The sequence below is a fragment of the Mya arenaria genome, chromosome 4 (assembly GCF_026914265.1).
Source record: "Mya arenaria isolate MELC-2E11 chromosome 4, ASM2691426v1".
Classification (NCBI taxonomy): domain Eukaryota; kingdom Metazoa; phylum Mollusca; class Bivalvia; order Myida; family Myidae; genus Mya; species Mya arenaria.
In genome coordinates this window covers 55,786,390-55,797,088 of record NC_069125.1, presented here as the reverse complement: position 1 = coordinate 55,797,088, position 10,699 = coordinate 55,786,390, and positions in this window count along the sequence as shown.

Here is a 10,699-nt window from a genome sequence, read left to right as displayed (position 1 = left end):
CGTTGGAGTATGATTTGAACAAATAGGGAACCATTAGGCAGTGCATATGCCCATTAACTTGGCTCGATACCACGGAGTTTCGGAGAAAAATCCTACGTAAAACTAATCACGCCAAATGACGGTCATTTTTTTTAACAGACTTAATCTTTTGAATGAATTTGATAAAGAGTCACACAAGGAAAACTTCTGTGATTTATGTTTTTTTAATCAGGAGAGCGGAGTCGGACTTTTCATAAAGGCATAAAGTTAAAAGTAGCCCCGCCCCCTAGCAGCCATGTTTTACGAATTAACATGACTTGGTGGAGTTTGGAAGAGTGATACCAAACGACGTTTCAGTGACTTTATTTTTAAATTGGTTTCTGGGTGAAGTTTTCAATATAGCCATAAAATGTAACAAGCAGCTCTTAGCAGCCTTAGCAGCCCAAAATGACCCAACCAAATAACAAACCTGTAAAGTTTGTTTGAAAGTGGACCAGTGTTGAAGGAGGAAATGCTGAAGACGGACGGGCGGAGGTTGACGGAAAGTGGATCCATCACAATACCTCAATCTTGAGTAATTCGTGTTCATGTGAGCTAAACAATACAGCGCAATTAGCGTTTTCATTAAATTTATATCGTCTCTAAATGTTGTCCAACTTTTGAGCATCGGGCGTGGTGATACAGTCTGAAAACGACTAGTTGTGCTCAGCTATTAGTGGCCGTATTAAAAATGTTTCTTTGTAAAACTTTGAAGCTTAATGAAAAAGCTTTTATTCTAAATTTAATTTAAACTTTCGCCTACATCGCTAGTTTCTGTAGTTTTTTCGTATCAATATTTATGACAACTGATAATGTGTTTACACCAAAAATATGAAAATAAGCAAGGTAAATAGAAGATTAAAAAATCGCTAAGAAGCTTTATGAATACGGCTTCAGAATGTATTGATTGAAACATTGAGCCAGGTTTTCGTCTGTCTTAACAAGCTGTTGCTGTCCATTGGGAGACACTTTCTAGCTGCAAGTGCCCAATAAAGTGTCTCAATGAAAAACACTGGTCCTTGTTGCATATTAGGATCTCCATTATCTTTCTTTCACTGGTAAATTTGGATAGCAAATGAAACTTGCATTTGTTTTGTTTCTTATTTTTAGAATTTCAGTTTGCCCCTTCCGTCCTGTTTATAATTTAAAATAATGACATTGTCTTCGAACTGTTTTTATGTATATTTTTTTCCTTTGCTTACATAATGTTATCAACTGATAGGTAAAATAGAACTGTAATTTTGCTAGCTTAAACATTTCCATTACAATGGTTAAAACACAAAAGTCACCTCAAACGTAATGTCCATATGGCTAAAAACCTTGGCCATTTTTAACAAGATGTGCCATTATGGACAGAAGGCAAACCAGTGCCAATTATTAACCCTCAAAGTATTTTGAGAAGACATGCCAGTTAGAAAAATGCCACATAGGTTTGACTTCAAGTTAGAATCAAAGTTAAACGCTTAAAGAAAATCACCCCCAAAAAATAACAGTTTCCATGCAATGGAATTCTCTACTTTCATTTGGTTTAAACATATTTTATTGAGCAAAATTAATCAACATTTCAATACGAAAACATAATCAAATTTCAGGATTGGAACGGTAGAAATAAACTAATAGAGTTCCTTTCCCTGTTATGATAAATTACAATTGGCATTTGAGACAGATATAAGTAATAAAGTAATAATTATAGTAATATACAAGCTCATATTAAATCATGTTTTAAATACAGGTGATTGGATGAGTGATTTTAAATGCAATTACCTATATTAAAGAAAGAAAAATACTATAAATTAATCAACTGCTTTAAAGATGAAAAATTAGTATGAGAAATGAAGGAAGATGAAAAAGAAAGAGAGGCAAAGTAAATGATGTGTGTGTTGGTGGTTTTCGTCGGTCACTGGCTTTCAATTCCTTTTGACAAATAAAAAAACGATGAACTGCATCAAACAGAGTACAATTTTGCTCTTCAGTCAGTGTGTCATCACACGTAGTAAAGAACGGAGGGTTACCTCAGTCAGAAATTGAACAGTATTAAACATATTTTGCCTTTTTTCAATAAATAGAGGACAAATAAAGAGATGGTTTATGTAATCTCCTGTCTTCCACACCTATAAAATGGTGAGAGAACAATATTTCTAACATAGAGATGGTGATTCAGGGAACTGCAATCGTTGCGTAGGCAAGTGTGCAGAACCTGAAGCCGACGTTTCCCGTAATAAAAAAGTCTTATGGTTTTGGGCTTATCAGAATAGAGGTATGATTTAAAACCAGCGATATAATTTACAGTCTTTGTTGGAAGAAAACTCCATGCATATATTGTAGAAGGAAGGAATGAATTCATATACTAAGATGTTCGGGTTCGGAAACTAGTTACATTGGATGAATTTCTAAGTGTTCTGGGTCTTTCGCATAGACTGCTAGTGCACAAACGTATATCTTTCCCTAATGCCAACTTCCCAATGTGTAACAATGTATAAAACTATAATACAAGGTGGTGTGACATTCTGAACATGATAAACCCATTACAATTAGTTAAGTGTTTTTTAAATTGCAAACGCACAGTTCATGTTAAAGGTACTACTATGACGATTCGATTTATGCTTTACCTGTATAGATAATACTAATATGCTAACACAACCTGCATACATCAGATTAGAGTGTGTTTTGCATAAAATATGTGAATTTAAATAATATTTAAATAATATATATATTCGCTCGGCTGCAGAATGCAGTTTTTATTTACCTTTTTATCAACATTGCATTTTGCTGCATCGTTTTATCTTTAAAATGGAAACAGAAGATGAGTTTGGTGTGGCCTAAATTTATTTCAATGTTCTCGTTTACCGTTGAAGAATCCTTCAGAAATGGCTAAAGTTGATGCCATAGGTTGGTTTTAAACAGGAAGTGATGAATGTATGTTATATAGTGCGTTAATAGCTATATTGTCAATCTGTGTTATTATGGCGTTTGCAAGCTTGACACTGGCTTTCATTTTCCCTACACTACTTAAAGGTTTGTTTTAAATTCATTATTATTATTATTATTATTATTATTATTATTATTATTATTATTATTATACTGCTACTACTACTACTACTACTGCTACTACTTCTACTACTACTACTACTACTAATTATTATTATTATTATTATCATTATTATTATTATTATTATTATTATTATTATTATTATTATTATTATTATTATCATTATTATTATTATTGTTATAATTATTATTATTATTTGTCGATTGCCGATAAGAAGGCGGCGACTCTATTTTTATTCATTTTTCATTTTCCTTATGGTAGGAAACGTTGTTATTCGGATGAGTACGATACACTACTTTTAATCGCCTCGAAAATATAAACGGTTGTATTTGTTTAGAACAAATATTTGTTTATGTTACATTTTGTAATGCTTTATATCGGATTATGCTTTTTTTGTCTGTAATATTGGTTATTTCTAATAGTTTAATAAAAATTACTGGTCCTTGGTAAAAAAAGCAGAATACATATACACACATGTAAATATAGTATAACAGATAAGATTGGCGAATACATAGGTAACATAAGCACAGAAGGTTTTGGAACACGCAGATAACATATTCTGAGTATTTGTTTCAAGTCAGTACTTTATTTATGTAATTTCAATATTAATTGAATACCTCTAAATTGAAACACATGCACAATTTTCAGGCAACATTGATGTCATGCATCAATTTTCTCTTGTTATTATAAGTTAAATAAAGTAATTGCGTAAGTGCCCGCGTATAAGCTAGGACAAATAATTAATCCCAGGTATATGATACTATCTTTGTAAATGTTCCTCATACTACGTTTTACATGGGTACTGTAGATTTTTGACCATTGGTTACCGTCCGAAATGGAATTTATTGAATAAGTGGAACCAAACAGTCGCAAAACTTAATATTTGAAATTATGCTGAAAAAACATCATCTTGACGAACATATAAAGAGATGCGATTGAATTCGAAATGCTTTTTCTTTAAATATTCACTTAAAGTTCCAGTATGTTTAAGTTATGAACACTTACCTTTTTGAATTTATATCCAGATTACTTCTCTCAACCTTTTTGACATTGTTAACCCCAGTTTAATAAACAAATCCATTTATCGTTAACATGCCACAACACCGATGCAAGATGAGAAATAAACGTATGACTTGACGCGATGCTATACTACACATGTGTAATGTTCGTGATGGCTATATTATATAGCTGGCCGCGTAATTAGATTGTTTTGAGATTTTAAAAACTATTATTTTATATAGATTAAAGAAAAAACAGTTAGTTTAGATTCTATTGCAATTTGTTTGAGGTTAACGGTATTGTACTCAACAATGACGACGGGACTAAAACTGTCATTAACAAAAGGCATAAACAATGTGTGTATACCACGTGATAAACTACGTCATAAATGCTACGTCAGAAGGCAATATTTTGCTTCGAATGAAGGCTTAAAACAAAAATAACTTCACTAATTCTTCACCATTTGCGATGAAACATAGCGCAGTCTACGCCTCTTAAGGAGCCCCGCCTTCGGTATTTTACCGTTTGATTGAGAGTTTAGTTTCTTCAAACACTTCGACAAACCTTTTCACAATAAGCACTGACGGAGCACTGGCAAAACATTATTTTGGAAACAGGTTTGTCGATGTGTTTGATAAAACTATTTACTTTATCAAACTTCGGTAAAACAACGTAGGCGGGGCTCTTTAAGCCGCAAAGACTGCCCTTCGTTTCATTTAAAATGGTAAAGTAAAAGAAAAGTTATCTTTGATTTAAGTCTTTATTTTAAGCAAAATATTGCCTTCCGACGTAGCATATATGACGTCATTTATCACGTGGTATACACACACTGTTTAACATATGTGTTTTTTCTAAACAAGATATTGTTTTTATTATATACCCATCATATATCCACACGCAATACATATCGCAAAATACGGTAGTCCATATTCCACTCCAATGCCAAATGGCAAAGCGTTTTCCACTCTTGTGACGTCACGTTATAACAAGTATCGTTGTGCGATGTTAAAATAATTCATAATAGGTTTAAATAATTCATCAAGTCTTGTGTTATTTAGTGCTATGAAAACAACATTTGCAATGTCTCCATATTTATGTTTAGTTGACAATGTAAAACACAGACATGCTTTAAGCAAACTAAGACTTTCATCACACAGACTCAGGATCGAGGACGGACGTTACCGAAATATACCAAGAAATGAGAGGAAATGTGAACTCTGTACCTCTAATGACATTGAGGACGAATACCACTTTGTGTTAATATGTGACAAATATGTACACTTACGGGAACAATATATACCGCGCTTTTATTTTAATAGACCAAGTGTGTATAAACTTGTGCAACTATTGTTCACTACCAAGAAGACTTTGCTACACAGATTAGCGATATTTATTCTTAAAGCAAATGAACATAGAGATGCTTATTTAAACGTTCCGGGATAAGAAATTTACTCTCATGAAAATTATGTTAAAATATGTACTCTAATATTTGCTCAATTGCTTTTTGTTTACTCCATTTATGTTATCATATGTGTTGTATGTGCATGCATTACTAAATATTCCTAATGTTTATGATCATAAGTTGTATATGCTTGTATCTAAATAAATATTCTGTTCTGTTCTGTTCTGGTTAAAATGACGTCATAAAACAAAATAGTGCGTCGTTAAAATGACATTTATTATGAAAACATGTGGCTTTTAAGTGATCTAACAAGTAATGTTTATAATAAAAGGGTTATTAGTACTGCGTTTTGATCCGGAATGTCTTATTCGACTCTCGGGGATTTTTGTTGCAGATTTTGATTTCACTCGAGTCGAATACAACCTCCCGGATCAAAACGCAGTACTTATAACCCTATTGTATTGCTGCTAGGCTTGCCCCTATAGTTTCCATCGTATATAACCTGTAAAATGAGCCAGAAAATCCGTTATAGTATCTATGTAAACGCACCATGGGCACCTACCAAATTGTATCATGGGATTAAAAATGCCTAGAAATGAGCTTGATTGCATTTAAAAAAGAAGACAGAAACGATAAATGAATGAAATAAAGCTTAACTACGAAATAATAAAAATATGTAGAGAATAATTGTTTGTATCTGTGTAAGATCTTTATATATTTCAGCGAGTGAGCGTGAAATATTTACCTTTGATGTTCACGAGGTGAAATATATTGCAATCCTACACTGAAACAAACAACTTTACTTTTTAATATATACCTAAAAGGATTTAAAATGTAAAATTGATTGCAGTTTTTCAGAAAAGCCAAATTGTTTGTGAACGGAACGTCATTTCGTAAATGACCTCATTGAATCTATATTATCAGCCCCGAGCACGCTGGTGTTTGTTTTGAAATTGAGATCGGAATCATATTTCAAAACAGTGAAAAATATTTCACTGTTTGAAAAGGTGAAATGTCATTTTCATTACAATGATACATCTTTGGAATTCAGGAGAAAGCTTATATATATACTAAAAACTCTCATGGACGAGTTTAATAAAATCCTGTATTAAATGACAACTCGTGTCAGATCTTTTTTACCACAAGCTTAAAAAGTGTTTTTTTGCGAAAATATTACAAGTTAAGTTCCAATTTCTGAACCCGTTGTCTGACAGCCAAAGTACTCCGAGAGGAATGTCATCGATGCGTCATAGAAATAGTTCCAAATTAAAATGACAAAAATAGCAAGCAGTCATGAAGTTTTAATTCTAATAAAGCCCTTAACAATATACAGAGATGAAAATGTGTGGTAAAATATCTAGCAACGAATAACGAACAATTTAAAACACACACAATAAGTAAACATTTTGAGGACGTCACACTGAAAGTGCATGCATTCACGCGGTTTATGTGACCGACATAGGTCAAGTTTTACTGTGTGCACGGATTTAAAAGTTATGCGCTGTCGCTTTCCAAGAAGATTCTGCAGCGATTTCGTGTTGTAAAAGGAGTATCACAACATGCCGATGATGATGGCGAAGCGTTACTCGATACTGTCTGGATCGAGCTGTTTGCATACATATTGATGTTGTTGATGTTGAAAGTTCCACCAGGAATGATTCCAGCGAACATGTAGTTCAAGTCGCCATGGAATGTGTACCGAGAAGCGTGTGCTGCGGAATTCGCATTTGTGTTGTTTGGTAAACGACAGCTGATTAAACTGGCAAGGAAATGACATTGGTTGCATATTGCCTGTGTTTCTGAGTGCAGTGATCTGCATTTTTGGTTTGGCGGAACATTATTCTCAAAAAGTTTCTGAACAAGATGCTTTCAGGCACTATGATTGGTTTGCCGTTTGTCTTCATGGAAGTCCTTCAGCTTTGGCCTTTAGCCTCATTATTGAAGTAAGCTTGTTTTGTCCAATTGGGTGGGGTTTAAACCATTGGTCACTTGGTTTTATATTTGATTGAACTGTGTGGTTTGCAATATAAAATGGGTCAGATGGCTCGCTATTGTCAGCTGGCGTATTCCTTTAAATAGCGACAGGACATGTTTTAGGCTCTTTGCTACATGCCCACATCATGGGGCTTAACTGACCGTACATCCCTGGGATTTGCCCCTTGTCTGGTCTTAGTTTGTCTTTCTTCAAACTCTAAATATTCTTGCCCAGCATAAAATAAACACAGCTTAAGGTACCCCAGAACATACTCCTGTGCTCACCACTTCCCCGTAACCAAGTTTTATACAGTGTTATAAAACCAGAGTAAATTGATGATGCTATCAGGCGATGCTTTTCCCAGTTGCTTTGTTTCCCAAAGCTGATTGGTTTCCTCATCAGTATTGAAGTCACTTCTCTTAAGTTTATTTTCAAGGCATTCACCTGAGTTGTTTCTGTTTGGCATGAAACATCTATATGGGTTTTTAGCAAATTCAGTCTCATGAATCAAAGAATACCCATAGTTTTGATTACGTAAATATCATTCAAAGCTACCAAGGAATCCGCGGGAGTTGTGGGCTCATAGTTGGAGCCATCAGGTTTTTTGACACCGACAAAGAATTTGCACAATAGATTACAAAGCTCATGGGGGAATCTCGATGATATCACGCGTTTCATTTACTGTGTGAAGGTAGAAGGAAAGTAATTTCAAGTCATAGTAACAGTTCTTTTCTTTTTCTGTTTGACAACAAAGTCCTTCAGATCATCGTCAGTGACGCTTTGAAACCGAACAGTGCTCCAAGCGTTCGTGCAATTTACCAAACTTAGCCTGGATACGGGAATATCAACCTCAAAATCGCAGCCTTCTAATAACACTGTATATATTGCGTCATTTCAAGTGTTTTCCTGCATGGTTATTATGCCTTTACCGCGACCATAGATGTTGACATATGCGCGTACCGGTAACCTAGGAGACGCAATTTTGTTTACAAACAATGTGGAGGGATATCTAGGTTGCGTGTGATAAGTCTAGCCAATAAAATTGTCACATGTGTAAGACAAAAATATTCGTAATGGGTATAATACTTGGAAAACAAGGGTATAAAGCATGTGATAAAACATTATTTTTAATACAATTTTTAAACTTCAAAACAGAATTCGGAGCTACACACCGAGAATTAGACGTTCTTTTTGTTTAAATTTTGAATATGCTTTAAATGTGTTCCAGAGATCAAAGCGAAAGTGCGAAACGCCTATCGTCACCACAGGGGCAGGTTGCGTTGTTTTGACACACGACGCCCACACCCGTTTTTTTATAATTTTTGTAAGAATATAATGTGGTTACTGTAACTTGTGATAACTGGCATTTTTATTTTTTTTTAAATTTTTATTCTATTATCTTTGTAAAGGGTGACGACTTTGCCCTGAATTTCCATATATTTGCCGACATGACCTTTTTTAAGAGGCCATAACTTTATCAAATATTAACCAAACTCAAGAAACAGGTGAAATGGAAGGGTTTTTTTTTGCCAGTTATCACAAGTTACAGTTACCACATCATATTCTTAATTAAAAAATGATGAAAAAAAAACAACATCTTTTTATATATTTTTTTTTTAAAAAACGGCAGGGCCGTGGTGTGTCAAAACACCGCAACCTGCCCCTGTGGTCGTCACAATACATCTAATGATAAGTTAATCTGTCAATATGTGTAAGGCTATTCTTTAATAAACTTTAAATCATTTTCCATTTTATAAACTGTTATATTTTGCTTATTCTTTTTTTAGGTTGTCTTGTCGAAGATGCTGAAGATCTATATGGGTTTCCAATGCGGAAGGTTGATACTTACTACGATGGTGGCGATATAATCAGCGACGGCCTGATTCCTGACAAATGGTACAGAACAGTTCACATGGGCAAACAGTTTTTACTTCTTGACATCAACGGTGCCGCAAACTGGAATCTAACTTTCGGAATGTGTGGAACATATTATCCTATATATTTAAATGGTTTGTATTCAATGTATTTAAAGTTTTGTTTTTAATGGGTTCTCCTACATAGAAATGCAATTTCGTCCTACACGCTTACCATTTCCATGGGGCAACTGGTAAGCAATGTTTTTTTTGTTTTTTTTTAATTTTGTTTTAAGTACACCTGCTGGTCTTTTATATCATTATTCATTCAATGATCTGATATTTGCAATTATAACTAAGTAAATCTTCATCAAATTCTGTCAGCATTAGTTCATAGATATTGCCGTAAACATATTTACCCATGAGCTACGTTTTTGTTTGAGAGCTATGGTCATCATTTTGGGATTGATAGGTTCAATGGAAGCCCTTCAGTTTTAGCTATTATAAAAATCTAAGGCAAAATGTTCGAAGTCGTTTTAGTAACTGTAACATCATATACTAGTATATCTAATAATATATATTTGACAATATGACCAGGAACCAAGATCAATTTTCCTTTGTAGACCCACATCCGGATATTACAACGCTTACCAATGAGCCAGTCCAAGTTACAGCTTGTACACTAAACCTCTTCACGGCTTGTTTACCAGCTTACACCATTTATATACGGAAATGTGGAAATGACGTTGAGGAAGTGCAGTACTATCTTACAGGTTCTATTCCCTTCGGAGGGTATTGTTTTGGTACGTACCAGACTTTAATATGACCACTTGAATATCTAGCCGACGGCATTCACTTTTGAAAAATCTGCATTATATATAACTAACTATATTACATGTGATTATGATATCCACACATTGTTTAATTGTTTGAAGATAATTAATATACATTGCCGATCTTCTATCTCATAATAGTTGACAATATCAAAGAAATGTTAATATGTGTTAACCTATAGAACTGTTTTCTACTCGTTTTTTAGACGAGGGTCAGACTTTATACGGTAAGAGCTTACATATACTATATAAATACTTAATAATTAAATTAAGAATGTATTGAAATGTCACCAAGAAACATAAAACATGAATAATATCATTATTGTGGAAGTTATAATGAATAAGCCATGTGTACAAACATAATCGATACGAATTACTCTCGGTGTGATAGATTTCAAGCATATCAGTATATTCCTCTGTTCAAAAGTAAAGTAAATACATTGGATATGCATTGAGATAGATCCGGAAGACTGGCCAGCGCCCAATCTTGATGATGTCGATCTTGGACAAATCAATATCACCACTAGAGAAGTTTACACAACCGCGCGAGTGTTGTTTGGAGATCAATAT